This window comes from Sus scrofa, chromosome 2 (genome assembly GCF_054392235.1).
Source record: "Sus scrofa isolate SSC_HxYL_T2T_F1_AM1 chromosome 2, Sscrofa_HxYL_maternal_Yorkshire_Landrace_v2.0, whole genome shotgun sequence".
NCBI classification, from domain to species: Eukaryota; Metazoa; Chordata; class Mammalia; order Artiodactyla; family Suidae; genus Sus; species Sus scrofa.
The window spans coordinates 23,263,629-23,279,273 of NC_139384.1; the positions used below are offsets into that span (position 1 = coordinate 23,263,629).

At 35.8% G+C, this 15,645-nt stretch overlaps 1 protein-coding gene across 4 annotated transcripts in view; it reads left to right on the top strand.

Annotated features, from left to right (window-relative positions):
* LOC146405286 (uncharacterized) overlaps positions 1-15,645 on the top strand; it is a 952,516-nt gene that overhangs the window by 785,465 nt on the left and 151,406 nt on the right. The window contains exon 10 of one of the 4 annotated variants that reach the window (XR_014837049.1): positions 5,342-5,404. The exons of the other annotated variants lie outside the window; for them this stretch is intronic. The gene's annotated coding sequence lies outside the window, so the exon portion shown is untranslated. The remainder of the gene's footprint in view (positions 1-5,341; positions 5,405-15,645) is intronic. 4 annotated transcript variants of the gene reach the window in all.

The window sequence follows — 15,645 nt, forward strand, 5'->3', positions numbered from 1 at the left end:
TTGTGTTTACTCTTTCATTCAGCTACAACAGCTAAACTGTAAATTTGCTTCATATTTTTTGGCTCTGCCTGTGGCATGTAGAAGTTCCCGGGCCAGGGATCAAACCTGTGTCACAGCAGCAACTGGAGCTGCTGCAATGACAATGCCAGATCCTTAACCCACTGTTTCACAAGGGAGCTCCTAAATTTGCTTCTTAATAGTTTAATGTTTTGTAGTTTCTAGATTTTTTTGTCCTAAACTTTTTGTATTCAGATGTTTGGATCATTTCACAGTGAACATTATAATAAGAACACTTCACTAAAATTGCAATAAACATTTTAAATCAATTTTATAATTTTCATATTTATAGATTACATCTACTCATAAACTAAGCTATCTATGTACTGCCTATAATTTTTGATAGTTTTTTTTTGCAGAAAAATTTTTGAGGGCACTATCTGAATTATGTGATTTGGCATTTCTAAGGTATAATGTATGACATGGGCCTGCTACTATTGCAGAAGGCACATGGGAAAAATGAGGAGGTAACAATTATATTTTGCTGTGTTGTACAATCAGTAGGAAACTGGGCTTAGGAGACAGACTGTTTGGGTTGAATCCAGGATGTTATATTTACTAGTGAAAAAAAATGCAAGCAAGTTGCATCAATTCTCTGTGCCTACCTTGTCTCACCTCTAAAATGAGGTTTATCATAATAATAATAATAATTCCTATCCAGTTAGGCTGGTTATAAGTTTAATTAGTTAATATATGTAAATTGATGAGAACAGCCTCTGGTACGAGAAAACACTCAAGAAAAGTTAGCTATTATTATATTATTTTGCATCTGGGTTATAATTAATAGTGATTAGCTTTTGTAAACAGTTGTATGGCTCATGGCAAAGACCAGAAGCAACACTTAATCAATGGCTTATTCAGATAGCAATTTGGCCTTTTTGAATAATGAAGCTAAACTGATTCTTCTAAAAAGTTCTTCTTGTTAAACAGCAGTACAATGAAGCTGGCATTTTACAGGGTGACCAGAGGCAGCAAGAGGAATTTATACTTTTTGGGACCTGGTGATTATTTTATTGTCCAAACGAGTAAGGGAAAGTGGTTAGTATGAATACAGGCTGCTCTGAAACCAGTATCTTCTAATTTCCTGATCCAGGATTTTTTTTTTTTACGTTGTTTTGCAATAATTATGAAACCCCTATGACTCTTTGAACAGTGAGCATTCTCTTAGCTTGGGGAAAAGATTAAGCCGAATAAATAAGATCAAGGTGATTAGGTATGGATTAGAAAGCAGTATTTTCTGATTAAACAAAGACAAGAAATTCATACTGTTTTGAAGCATATTTTCAAATTTTTAGGTCCAGTTAGCCTACCCTCTGATGGCTCACCCGCCATCTTGAAAACAAGCTGCTTTCACTAGTGTTTTTCTGTTGAATTAATTGCTTCCTTGTGCTATGATGGGCAGTGGAGTGACCTAGTGGCCTTAAGCATTGCACAGCTGGACTGTGGAATCACCCATTAAATAATCCTTATGGCTTTCAACAAACATACCTGGTGGCTTCATTCTCATACCAGATGTTAAATATATCCTCTTATAGATGGAGAAATGTATGCATTCTAAAATTAAATAATTTATCCAACACTAAGTGCCTAATATAAGATACATGTCAGGAAGCATTAAGTTCAATACTTCTGATTCCAAAACCAGACCTCTTTGAAACATACCACTTACAGCTCAATTTTCATTGGTTACTGACAATTGGAAATTGATGATATTCTGACTACAAAGAATAGCAATTTTCTTAACTCCAAAGTCTATTCATGAAAATAGCAATGTCCTTGGATGACAAAAGGAGAATGGAAGCATGTGATTGGAGATAATGATTTATCTGAGCATTTGATTATCACAGACCACCTATGCTCATCAATACACTTTCATTTCACAGGCCTTTCTACATTATTTTTAACCAATCAAGAATGCAGCAATGTTTTTCGGCAAATAAGAGTATGTTTATTTTATTATCTCCTTGAATTATTTTACTTTATTTTATTTTTATGAATTATATTTATTTTATTATCTCCTGGGATTCAGAGCTATCTTAGCTCTGTATATGAAAATATCTTGAAGTCCTGACTCCACCACTGTCCCTTGGTTACAAGGATTGGCTTGAGAAGTTCTGAACTGTCTCACATTACTTGGCATTTCAGTTTTAGGGTTCAGTCTTTTTATGGTGAGACTTCCTATTTTATTTTATTTTTATTGAGATATAATTGACATATAACCTTAGTCTTAGGTGAGAGCATAAGCATTTGATGTCTATATATATTGCAAAATGATCACAATAAGTCTGGTCGCCATCCATCACCACACATATTTGCAAATTTTTTCATAGGATGAGACCTTTTAAGATCTACTTTCTTAGCAACTTTCAAGTATACAATGTAGTATTAACTATAGTCAGCATGCTGTACATTACTTCCCAGGGACTTATTTACTTGTAACTGGAAGTTTGTACCTTTTGACCACTTCACCCCGTTTCGCTCAACCCCTACCCCACCACTCTGGCAACCAGCCATCTGTTCTCTGTAGCTATGACTTTTCTTGCTTGTTTGCTTGTTTGTCTTTTAAGATTCTACATGTAAGTGAGATCATAGAGATTTGTCTTTCTCTGATGTATTTCACTTAGCATAATGTCCTCAAGGTCCATCCTTGTTGCAAATATCAAGATTTCCTTCATTTTAATGATTGAACAATATTCCATTATATATATATCACTTTCTTTTAGCCATTCATCTATTGATGGGCACATAGGTTGCTTCCATGTCTTGGCTGTTGTAAACAACACTGCAATGAACATAGGGGTGCACAAATCTTTTTGAAATAGTGTTGTTCATATTTCGAAAAGATAAAGGTCTTGCACTGTTTATGAAAAATTTCAGGGAATCTGAGGTTAGTTTATGTTATTGCATCACTGAGGCACAGGACCAGAAACATGACACCATAAATTCACAATGGAATCATTTGGAGAAGCTACTGTTTTCAGCAGACCCTCTAATGCAGGGAAGGAAGACATAGTATTACTCTGTCCCATGTGTCCCATTGCTTTGCTTTTTTTTTTTTTTTTTTTTTTTTTTTTTTTTGCTGTTTAGGGCCACACCTGAGGCATGTGGAAGTTCCCAGACTAGGAATCAAATTGAAGCTACAGCCGCCGTCCTACACCACAGCCACAGCAACACAAGATCCGAGCCACATCTGTGACCTACACCTCAGCTCATGCCAATTCCAGATCCTTGATCCACTGAGCAAGGCCAGGGATCAAACCTGCATCCTCCTGGATCCTAGTCAGGTTCATTAACTGCTGAACCAAGCCATGTCTATGACCTACACACCAGCTCATGTCAACCCTGGATCCTTAACCCACAGAGCAAGGCCAGGAATCAAACCTGCATCCCCCTGGATCCTAGTCAGATTCATGAACTGCTGAACCATGAAGGGAATTCCCAGCTTTGGTGGCTTTGGTTGTTATACTATCATATGGTCCATTTGTCAAAGTTTAAATTGGTTGTAGGATAAATGGCCAATATGAAATAAGAGTAGCAAGAATAATAATTAAAATATATTGCACTTCTTCTATGGATCAAGCAGTGTACCAAACATTTTTCCTTCTGCATTACATTGTTTAATGTCACAATAACCCAGAAAGCTTTTTGTTTTTCTTGTCTATGTTATATACATGAGGCTACCAAGCCTTCTAGAGACAAACTAAGCCATCTAAGGTGTTTCTATTAAAATTGACACCTAAAAATCTTAAAGGTGGGATTTAAATGTATTTTTGTCTACTTCTAAGCCCAAATCTCTTAACTTATATATTAAATGATTCAAGCTTTATGTCATTTTAACAATATTTTTTGATTCAGTAGAAGTTTCCCAGGATCTTACAATAATTTTCTGTATGTGTAACTTTTTTCTTTATTTATGTTGATACTATATTACTAGACAAGTTGTGATTCTTGATTTTACATTCTAATTTATTTTTATGTAATGCTGTTCTTTCTGAAAATTCGCATTATATGGTATTAATATTGCTTTTATCATGTCTATTTGCTTTTCCTTTAAAAATCTGTCCACAATTTTTCTTGTTAAATTTTCCATCTTACTTTGTTTTAGATCTTATAAATAGCATCTGTATGATTTATATTTTACTAATTGAAAAAAGTATTTTATTTAAAAGTAGTTTTATTAATCTATGACTCCATTATAGCTGGTAAAGTTACACTCATATATTTTTGTTGTTGTTTTATTAGAGTATAGTTGATTTGCAATCAATGTCGTGTTAGTTTCTTTCTTTCTTTTTCCTTTTTTTGCTTTTTAGGGCGGCACTGAGGCATATGGAAGTTCCCAAGCTAGGGGTCGAATTGGAGCTACTGCTGCTTGCCTACACCACAGCCACAGCAACACAGGATCCAAGCCACATCTGTGATGACCTACACCACAATTCATAGCAACACTGAATCCTTAACCCATTGAGTGAGGTCGGATTTGTTACCACCGAGCCGTGACGGGAACTCCTGTGTTAGTTTCAAGTGTACAACAAAATGATTCAGTTATACATATACATATACCCATTCTATTTCAGATTTTTTCCCCATATAGGTTATTACAGAAACATATTTTATATATATGTAAATTATTTCTTTTATTTTCCAAGTTTGACTTCATGGGTTGATTATTTCCTTCTCTTATAGTTTTATATCCTGTTTAGAGTTTTTACTAATACTTGTATTTACTTTTTAAAAATCATACTTAATCATACCTTATCCTGTATTTTTATATGAGGAGTAACATAATAATTGTGGCACTTTTTTATTATACATCCTAGAGTCTATTCGTGTATTTTAGAATTAAAGCCTCAGGTGATGAGGTTTTGTTTTCTTTTCCTTTGGTATGCTTATGAAAAATTTGGGGGGTTTTCATTTGTCTAAAATGTATATGTTGATTTGGCATAGCAGACATCAGAGTCCTTTGATGTCTTACCACACAACTCACAAGTTCTTGTTTCATCTTCTCTGATTGTCTCAAGTAGCTCTTAAATCAATGTTTCCAGAAGTGCCTATAAGCAGAAGTTTCTGGACTCTTATACAACTGAGAATGTCTTTACAAATGACCTTCCATCCAATGCACAACCTGTTTTGAACTCTATGTCTCTTGAAACCATGTTCACATTCCCTTTATGCACTAGAATTGTCTGTTCTGTTCAGGGGAAATAGGCAATCAGCTTGGTTTGTTCCTGTGTTGATAAAATTATCTCTCTTCTTTAAATTTGAAGAATGTTTTAATCAACCATAGGTCTGGGTTATTGGCTCTCTGATGGAAGACTACTCACTGGGTAGGCTGATCCAGTTCACTAAGGTGAGTATAGATGCTTTTCTGACAGACTCAGGACTCATTAATTTCATAGCATTTACTTCTGAAATTTTACTAAATCTTACCATAAGGCAGATCATAAAGACGTATGTTAAAAACTAAATATCAGAGCCAGAAAGCAAAGGAAAGTAATAAAAATGAGGCACTCACTTCTAGCAAACAGCCCTAGCCAGATATAAAATAAAGATAAAAAAATATGAAATTTAATAAACAGTTTGGACTTTTAGGAAGTCAAGTGGGTGAACTTTCTGAAAGTGCAATACTGGAGGCATTTACCACTACTTACAAAAAAAGTGTAGCCAAAGCAAATACTGCTCAGTATATGGGACATTCAAGAGTGGAATGACAGTGTCTGAGGAGTATAAACAGAAATGTTGGTGCTAAGGGTGCCTCTAGCTTCCAAAGCATCAACAGCAGCTTGGGAAATCCCTAGGAAACATTACTTCGGCTTTAGCAGTTATAGCAAGAGGCAAAAATGGCTGGCACAGGCATAAAATGCCTATTCACTAGAGCATCTGCAAATGGTTTGACCAGGTAGAGATTCCCTCTGTTCATCAGGAAGATACCAGAGATATGGGGACCAAACAAAAAAAATGAGAACCAAGAGATTTTCAATACTCTGGGTGAAAATAAATGACACATGAGTAAGTGGCTGCTACTTTTGCAAATTTTAAGTGTTAATAAAGTGAAGATTTCTTGAAGGTCACTCTGCTTGAAGAGAAGCATACCGCAATTTTCCTCCAGGCAAATGGTAAAATACATGGAAATAATATACAGATGGAGGTTTCTACCAATTTAATCATAAACTCAGAGGTGATGGTCTCCAGGGAGACCTCATTTGATTGGCATTCTGGCAAAACTAATAGAAGGAATGGTTTCTCTGCATGCCACCTCTCGGGCACTGCGGAGTCCCTGCAGTAGAGTTTGGTGATATCAAATGCCTAATTTCAGCAATAAAGTTTCCTGGATAAACTACTTTAGGTACTGGGGATTGACGTTAAAATAAACGAAACAGGAGTTCCCGTCATGGTGCAGCAGAAACGAATCTGACTAGGAATCATGAGGCTGTGGTTCGATCCCTGGCCTTGCTCGGTGAGTTAAGGATCCAGCATTGCCGTGAGCTGTGGTGTAGGTTGCAGATATGGCTCGGATCTGGTGTTGCTGTGGCTGTGGCGTAGGCAGGTGACAACAGCTTCGATTAGACCCCTAGTCTGGGAACCTCCATATGCTGTGGGTGCAGCCCTGAAAAGGCAAAAAAAAAAAAAAAACTTCCTGGGAGTTGGAACAGTGTTCTCATGAACACATTTGTCCTGGGACCACATTGGACTCTTGAGAGAACTGATGTGGAATTAATTATACTTCTGAGATCCTGAAGGATTACATGGTTATGGGTTGAATGGTGTTCCCTCAAAAGTGACATGTTGAAGTCCTAAAGCCCTCTACTTCAGAGTGTATGCACTTGGAGATAAGGTGGTAGAGAGGTGATTAAGTTAAGGTGAGGTCATTAACGTGGGCTCTAATCCAGTACAGCTGGTGTCATAAGAAAAGGACATTTGGACACAGAGAGAGAGACCCACTTGTGCACAAAGGAATGGTGCTGTGAGGACACAGTGGCAAGGAAAACAGCCTCAGAAGAAACCAAACCTGCCAACACCCTCATCTTGAACTTCCAGCCTCTAAAATTGTGACAAAATAAATTTCTGTCATTTAAACCATTCATTTTATACTATTTTGTTATGACAGCCCTGGCAAACTGATATATATATATATATATATATATATATATATATATATATATATTTATTTATTCCAGTGGAACACATTGAAAAGAACAAGGATGGCCCAACACCAACTATAGCCAGGCATGAGGAAATTATCTAGCTAAGAGAAACAGGGGGAGAAAGGCAAGGATTTTAATTTCTTTAGACAATTTAAGAATGTTGAAGTATTTTTGTGCTTAGCACATAAGTGCAAGGTAATTTTCTCCAGACTTGAATTTACAACAGCAAAGGGATTTAATCTTGAATTTATTTATTCTCAGTAATTTAATTTGAGGAAGAAATTTAATTTCTACTTTGGGGCATCTCTATGTTATAGGCATTTTATGATGAGTATCTTCTTTTATCAACTAATCTTATTGTAGAACTTCTGAAGGCCTTTAAGAGGAATGGGGCTGAGCTTAATTTGAGATGGGAATTAGAAAGGGTATAAATTTATTTTTGCGTTTAGCATGGGATTGTGGATAATTTAATTAATATATGTGTAATAGAACATTCTAAAGCTTTCTGGAGGCAAAATATCATAGTAGTGCACCAGAAGAATACCCAAAGAGACAGTGGTTCAAATATACACACAGGGTCACACACACGCACAGGGTCACACACACACACACACACATGTGCACACACACAGGAAATATAACAAGATAGACCTCTCAAAGGGTTGGAGGTACTACTTCAGTAAGCTGATTTTTTGGAAAGGTTGTTGGTAATACCATTAGTTTTAGACTGAGAAAAAAGACTTACATTTTCAACTGAGGAGTCTAGATAGAGTTAGTTATAGTGTTTTTGATTAGAGGGTGAGTTTGCAACTTTGGAACCTGAGCTGAATTTCTAGGTATAAGAAGAGAGAGCCAGAAAGCTATAAGAACTCATCCTCTTTTGCCACCCTCTGTTTTTACTCCACAAAGCATTTATCCTTCCTTCTAAATAAGTGTTAAAAGTATTAATAGAATGGAAGTTTGAAGGAGCACTACACCGCTAGCTTACCTGGGGTATCAATAAGGACAAGGCCTTCCCTATGACTGCTTCAAATAAAGAGCCCTGGTGGAGGTCTTTAAATACTAAAAGGCAATTTTTTCTTTAAACACGCAATGTCATGGAGCCTAAACACAACTCATGCAAGCCATATAATTAGACAAAGTAGGGGCAGGGATAGGTGGCTATTAGTTATTGAGTTCGAATCCTGAGTATGACAAGTTTTCATTTTAAATTAACGTCCAGTCTGAGACTCCAATCCAACACAGTCTCAGGTTCTGAGGGAGAATACACGGAGATGGGAAAATAGGGCAGGTGGTTTGAAGTCAAGAAACCCAAACCTTCTCTGACATAGCAGAAACACTAAGAGTGTAAATGTTGATGGTTGATTGGTGACTTCCAGTCTTACCAAAGAGCTGATCCTGGGGCTGTATGGAAGCAGATTATCTAGTGGAAGATCTCCTCTTGCCCACTTGGAGTTATGATGTTCCGCTCCCATTACGTCAGAGCTGAAGATCCCTATTCAGGTTTAATACAACAAATTCAAATCTGCATTATAAATCAGGCTGCACTAGACAGCCAGGTGAGAGTTTAAATAACTGGTGTGTTGGAGCCCTGCTTTGTTAGTCTCCATGTCAACACTATGAGATGAGCTAATTTAATATCTCATATTATGGATGAGAAACTTTTGTCTGAGGAACTTAATAATATACCTAAATTCATATGATTAATAAGGAACATAGCTGACAACTGAAACTTGTCTCATCCTGAAGGGTGTCACTTTCCAAGACACTACTGAATCTTCCGGTAAAAGATTTTTTAAAAAGTTTGTTTGCATTGAGGATTAGATGATCTGAAAGGCTAGTCTCAGAAATGTTAAAAAAAATTAATGAATCAGAAATTTAATATTCTTCTAAAAAGGGAAGCTCAGAAAGGTAAAGGAAATATCTATAACACTCAAGTATGAATAAAGTCTTCTACTTCATTTAGGACAGAACTGCACTGATGCTTGATTTATCTTGAGAAAAATCTTAGTTAAAGTTTGAGGGCACAACCTCAAGCCACTCACTCCAGCAGTATTTATTTAGCATATCCATTAAATTTCTCCCTTGCTTTTCCTATGAAAACCTCAAGGTGCAGTTCAAAGGTCCTTCCTCTTTTTCTTAAACAAAAAAATATGCCTCAAACATTATGACAAAGAGAAAAAACCAGGAGAATAGCAAACTAAGGAATACATGAAAATGTCTAAGGGGGTTAGAAAGGGTTGTTTTGACTGAGAAGGATACATTGCAGTGAGATGATAGGTGGTGCAATGTATCTCCTTTACATAAAATCTAGCATCGTAGCCACACATTAAGTGAGGATTTGGGTTTCTATTTGTACTGTGTCCCTACGCTATATTTAATCACCTTTCCCATTTCTTTGTCTTTTTCTCTTTCCTCTTCTTTTTCTTCCTTAGTTCTCTCCCTTCAGGGCCAACCAATGTTATGTGTTCTAAGGATAGGAGATTGCCTTCTTGATATATTTGATTTGTATCACTCCAAGTTAACCTCTTAACTTGGTACCTGGACCAGCAAACTGATTGATCCACCTTTAAAGTCTATAATCCCTTTCCTAGCACTTTAACTATTCTTTCGTTATTTATTAGAGTGTGAATGAATCTCAGATCTTTCTAGAAGAACAAGTTTTAGCATAGAAAGACTAGTCATATGCCAATATCATCTCACATTCTTGGACTGCTATTCACTCAGACGTAAACAGCCAAATATGAATAGGAATATTGGTCATTCCCCAGATTGGAACTCAATTCTTTTCTTGAAAGACTGGCTTCGACATGTTCTAGACGGACTCTTTAATCTTGGCATCTCTGGGGATCTTGCTGTTTATGAAAAGTTGATAAAATACCAGTGCATTAAACAAAATTATGTAATACTCAGCTTTTGTATTAAGTACAGAATGATGCAATGAGGGCTTCAAATCTCCTGTGACGAGAGAGAATAGAAGAAGAGTAAGAGCAAGAACAAGAGAGTGAGAGAGGAGGGAAGGATGAATGAAAGGAAGGAAGAAGAAAAGGGAAGAATGAGAGAGAGAGAGTGAGAGACACAGACATAAAGCAGAGACAGAAAGAGCAGGGGTGGGGCACAGGCATGGGGTGGTGGTGGGGGTGGTGGTGGTGGGGGGGGGGTGCTGGTGGTGGTATATATTAGCAGGGCAGTGAATTCAAGAACCAAATGATCTGGCTTTCTTTTTTCTAAAATTTATGCCCTAAAAATTAAATCCTCTGCTTTGTAAAAATATTCTGAAACAGTCTGCTTATGTGTCATTAGTAACATTGAATGATCATATAGGCCAATCTCAGTTGCATAATATCCCTTAGCAAGTTTTTTCATGCCTTATTCTATGTCTGTTTTTCTGCTTTAAAGGAAGAATACAAAAAATTCAGTGTTTCTCCCTGCTTTTCTCTTCTGCATCTTATAGTGCAAGTTATATTAATTGACACAATAATAGGTTGCAAGCTATTAAATTCTGAAGATTGTCAAAATGCAGTCTTGAGTGATAGTCATAGATGATAGAAAATCTCTTTCTTTCCGTAACGTTTTTATTACTCCAGATAACAAAAACCGGGATATTTTGCATAGATATTTTGTTTTCCCGGTGTCATTTCTGTACTGTGTTCTACTCAAATATCAACCAAGAAATTATTTATGGAACAAAATGTGCAAGATAGCAAAGACAAAAAGGGAGGAGAGAGTTATGAGAGAGGGAGAGATACAGGAGGAAGGGAGAAAAAGAGAGGAAAGGAAAAGCACAAAAAAACAAGGACTCGATTTTTATCGATCTCACCTATTGAGAAACAAGGAACATCTGTTTTTATCAAGACTTAAGTCCATAAATAATTTCCCTGGGCCTCAGTTGTCTCTTATAAAAAAATTATGGGTTGGAATAGATGATCTCAAGCCCTGAAATCATTCACATGAGCTTTATGCCCTGCCACGTTCCTGCCATAATGGATTTTGTATAGCAGGTATCCTTACAGTGAAAGAATTGTAAGTACATCAAATGATATGGTTGAGCTTGACCACAAAACAAGTTAGGCTTCTGGTTTCATATTCCTATGACTTGTTTGAGAGTTGTTGAAATACATTAGATGTTCTAAAAGATTCTAATGAGTCTAAGTTAAATAAGGAACTCAACGTCAATAGGCAAAGTGATGTAGAGTTACTATTTATTTGTCATTTAGATTTGACAGTGTCTTTTCTATATAAACTTTATTTTAGAAAAACAAATGCGATGCTTTTCCTTATGCTTCTGTCAATATCAGCACTAAGTTGACTGACTATCTCTGTACATGACAATCAGTAACTCTCCCAGGACATTACTCCAACACTGCAAAATGTCATTGATGGGCTTGTCATGTATAAGTCATCTTGCAGATGTCCAGCTGGCTTCAGCAACAGTTCTTAATGATAGCTTAGAATTGTATGCCATTCTCCTCTTAAGAAATGGGATGTCTAGTAGGAAATATTTCCCATAACTCAGGAAGGCATGCATACAAATTTAGCTGCAATTCTGTCACCCACATATAAATAATGACAGTGGAGCCTAGCAAAGTGCCTGGTACATAATAGGCTCTTTATTGCAGAGCAAATTCATGACATTTGTTGTAAACATTTTTCAATATTTGTTGACAAAATGACCTTTTCACATCCTCTCCAAATTATATTGGCGTGTACCTACACTTTTAAAAAATAACAATAATTATTTAATCCATATTCCAAAGACTAAAAACTGCATCGGAACTCAACTCATATAGGCTCAATAAAGAATTGGTCTTGGGCCCTCTTCAGTATTATGTTGCCCTGTCTGGAAGTCACTGGTGGAGGAAACAGATGTCTTACTGTACCATTTGATAAAATTTCACTTTTTCCAAAGAAACTGCAGATTCATGAGAAAAGTTGAGCCCTTTTGTGGGGTTTTTCTCCAGCGATGCCATCCATCACTGAGGCTGGTATGGAACTGCTTTGCCAGAGTACATCATTAGCAGCCTTATCCAGCTCCCCACATCTTACGCCTCCACAGTGCTCAGCTGTTGTTCCCACCTGGCACCAGAAATGCAACTCAAGGAAAGAAACAGCAGAAGGGAAATAAAACAAGAGGCTGGGATTGAAGCCAGATGAGGTGAAATGAGCATAGGGTCTGGAAGAAATAGAATCTAAATTCTAATTTACCCATTGCTACTTCCCATCTCTGGAAGTATTAGCCTGTCTTGTTCGTCATTCTCCTGAAAGGCTTCTCTTGAAAGGTTTCTAGGATGGAGGAAAATAAAGAAAAGCAGAGATGATACAAATGCTATAGAAATATCAATTAGGACAAATGCTGAGTTAAGAGGAAACTCAATTAACATCAGGAAGAGATCGTGAAGAGATCCCTGGAATAGACCTTGACAACAATCCTATCAATTTCCCCCTTCCTGAGTGAGGGAGTCCTTGGGATATAAAATTTCAGAGTTGAAAGGGGATGAGGACATTTAGGAGCTTTCACATCTCAAGCTTCATTGTTTCAAAGCAGATGTCCAACATCCTCTAAGGTTTCTGTGACTCTGGAACTTAAACATTTAATTATTCAGAGCTAGATGGACAAGGCTGACCCAAGCAAAACATAAGTTAGAGTCAGCATAAGGTCTGTTCCGGATATATAAGGAGAAAAGAGAAAAGGTATTTATCATTGAGATACACCAGTGTAGGCCAAAAAAGAACAAAAAAGATGAGCATTTAGGACAGACTCATGATGTTACTACCATGGTGTATTGGAAATGATCATCATCCGTATTTGTGGTAACAGTTTTATGAGAATCTATTTATCTAGCCATCATCTATCCACATTTTCTCTATAGAATGTGTAAAGAATATATATTCATTAAAGCAATTGAATATATGTACTATACATATACATATTATATATATTCAAAACTGTTCAAAATTGTACATGTTAATCTAAGTGCATATTACTAATACATTTTTATAGGCAAAATGCAAAAAAAATCTGTACATCAGAGCAAAACATTTGGAAACTATTTTTAATCAACTTTATTGAGATTTAATCTACATACAATAAAGTTTACACAATTTAAGTACATAAGTCAATGACTTTTGAAATGCAAATACCTGTATAACACCACTCTAGTCAAGATAAAGAGAATTTCCATCTCCCAGAAACTTTTCTTTCAGCCCATTCCAGTCAATCGTCTCCATGCTACTTTATGACACAAAACCACTGATAACAGTTTTGGATTAGGATAAATTTGTTTTTCCTGGTTTTGAGCTTGATATAAATGGAATCTCCTGTCACTAGCTTTTTTTATTCCAGCAAAATATCTGATATTCACCTATGTTGTTTTGTTTATAGTACTTTATTTTTATTTATGCATGATTTCTCATTGTATGGGTATATCACAATTTTCTTGGTGAACAGTTAACAACCTGCAAAATCTCAAGAAAAAAGTATATGTATGTTTGTAAAACACAAAGATGCAGGGTGTGTTAATAGAGGAGACAATTAAAAATAATTTTTACTGTGATGCTGAAGTAAAAAATAACCTGGAGAAAATACAGCGCTTCAGGAAGGATTCTAAAACAAACAAAAAAGTACCTCTTTCTCCCTTCCATTGTTTTAGTATCTTTGTTGAAAATAAATTGAATTAACATGTGTAGGTCTATTTCTGGGTTCTCTTCTCTGAGACATTAATCTATAAATCTATCTTTGTGTTAATAACAAATGTCTTAATTACTACAGCTTCTTTAGAGTAAGGCTTGAAGCCAGGTGGAGTTCAGTCCTCCATCTTTGGTCTTTTTTATTATGAATTCTTTATATTCTGGATTCTTTACAAATCTTAAAATCAGTTTAGCAATTCCTATAAAAATTCTTGGTGGAATTGGGATTGGGATTTTGTTAGGTTTTCTAATTCACCTTCATGTTACACCTCTCCAATAAGAATACTATTGCTTTTTCAATATTTAACTTTTTCATCTTGCAACCTTGTTAATTCACTTATTAGTTCTTATAGTTTAGTAGGTTTCCTGGGATGTTCTATGGAAGCAGTTATGTCATATAATCTATAAGCTGGGACAGTTTTTACTTATTTTTTTCCCAATCTTATGATTTCTTAAGTGGTGAAAGCAGGTATCCTTACCTTATTCCCAATTTCAGGGGCAAACAATTTAGTCTTTCATCATTAAGTATTATCTTGGCTGTAGCTTTTTTTTTTTTAACATATTCATTATCAGTTTGAGGGATTTCCCTGATAGTACTGGTCTGCTGCATGCTTTTCTCATAATGTTTTTCGAATTTTGCTAATGATTTCTATAGATTTGTTGACATGGTAATACATTTTTTCTACTTTACTAATATTATTCATTTAAAGATTGATTTTTAAATATTGAAGTAGTCTTACATTCCTGGAATAAATCCTATTTGGTCATGATGTATTATCCTATATAGTCATAGGTTCAATATCAATATTTTAGAGAATTCGAGGATCTAAATTCATGAAGAACATGGGTTTATAATTTTTAAAATATCTTTGACATGTTTTGATATTACAGTTATGATGGGCATAGTAATAATCACCTCTCAATTTTTTGAAAAAAATTATTTAAGATCAGCATAATTTTTTTATGAATGTTGGATTTTGAATTCACAGGGGAACCATAAGGGGGAAGGATTTTTGTTAGCAACTTCAATTTCTTTGATAAATACAGCACTATTCAGATAATTCTATTCACTTAAGATGGATGAAGTTTTTATTTACTTAATGAGGCATAATTAAAATAACTGTTTAAAGTTTTCATCTTCTTGTTCCTATATCCACTTTATTTTGGAGTTAGCATTTGTTGGCCTTAGACAATAAGATCCTTGGTTCTTTGCTTGCTAATGAATTTCTGATTATACCCTGGACATTGTGAAGGTTGTATTATGTAGATTCTGGGTTCTATTACTAATTTTTGGAGTATGGATTTTTTTCCAACACGGTTAGATTTAGACTGCAAGTTATGTCTTGCTTTCTGTGGGTAATGGTTTGAATCTCACTTCTAAGGCCTTTTTATACTGGTTTAGATCTATCCTGTGCTGGTGTAGCTCAGGGGTTAGACAAAGTGTTGTATCTGCATGGGTTTTATTGCCTCAAAATAGTCAGAAATCAGACTATTAGAATGCCAGGCCACTGCACCACTCTGGATTGGGATTCATTTTTAGGGCAAAACCCGGAGACAGAAAAAAAGAGTTCAGATCATGTCAGTTGTGTGTCCATTGCTTCCTGAAGTCCCAGTCACCTTTGCAATATACTTGGCTGGTGTTTATTTTCAAAGTCCTACGTAGTTGCTGTCGTTATTTTTGGTTTTGTACTTTGTTCAGAATTTTTAGTTATATATAGTGGGAGAATTGGGCAGTAGTGGACTTACACTGTTGTAGCAG